The sequence below is a fragment of the Apaloderma vittatum genome, unplaced genomic scaffold (assembly GCF_000703405.1).
Source record: "Apaloderma vittatum isolate BGI_N311 unplaced genomic scaffold, ASM70340v1 scaffold14813, whole genome shotgun sequence".
NCBI classification, from domain to species: Eukaryota; Metazoa; Chordata; class Aves; order Trogoniformes; family Trogonidae; genus Apaloderma; species Apaloderma vittatum.
Window position 1 is genome coordinate 40517 of NW_009710024.1, and position 1067 is coordinate 41583.

Below are 1067 nucleotides of genomic sequence, written 5' to 3' on the forward strand. Positions count from 1 at the left end.
TATGGATACCCACTTGGGCTGATTTTTGGTGTTTGAGTAGGCAGGCTGAGCCGAATGGATAGGGTACAGCCAGCAGCTGAGAGATAGCAAAGAGAAAATCCCTGGGCAGCTTAGTTCTTCAGTTATGAAAATGATAGGCAATACGCAAACAATGTGTAGCCTTGCAGTTTCATTGCAGAGGCACTGAAGTCATGGGCCACCCGAGGTCAGTTTTGGGAAGCACTTGCTAGTGACTGTCAGCTCCAGTGACATGTCTCGTACTTTTAACTCTGGGTGACAGGGATGAGATAAAGTGGGGTGGTTCCACTGCTGTTCCTCTTGCAAAATGGGACCTCTCCCTGCATTTTTGTGCATAAGGACTTTAGCCTCAAGACAGTTAGCTGGAAGTTAGACAGAAGACTATCACAGTTTTGGAACAAGGGATTTTTTTCTTCTGTTGTTTTCCTTAGTCTACTGTTGTGCCAAAACAAAACGTTATGGTTTTTCAGCAAAAGATCTTTCACAGTGTCCAGTCCTGATGTAGTTATGTTTGATAAAATTGCATGCTGCCCTTGGTCATGATGCCTTGAAAATTTTTCTACTAGCTGTTGTATTCTGTGAATTATTAATCCATAGGCCAAATAAGTGGCAGTTCTTCTGAGTTAATAAAAAGATATTTTTAAAATGCTTGTCCACTACAGAACATAGTTGCTTTACAAAAGTCATTATTTTCAGAAAAGCAATGATGAAATGCCCAGAACTACTTCCTAATCATAAAAGCTGCTTGTCTATCGCCCTTTCTGAGTGTTGTTAACCTGCGTGATTTTTTAAAAGAAATTTGAACAATAAAATTGTTTTAATAGCACACTCAGACAAGATTCTCTGTTTTTAATTGTCTCTTCCCAGTATATATTTCCTTTGGATATGTAGAGCTGTAAAGAAGACTTACCTGTTTATGTCTGACTATGTGTCGACTTTTTACAGTGTCTAAGGAAATGATAATGCACTCACTAATACTGAGTGCACTATTTTCAGAAAAAAGGAGACTTTTTCAGCTAAGTCTGGTAATTTGGATTTCTGGCTAGGGA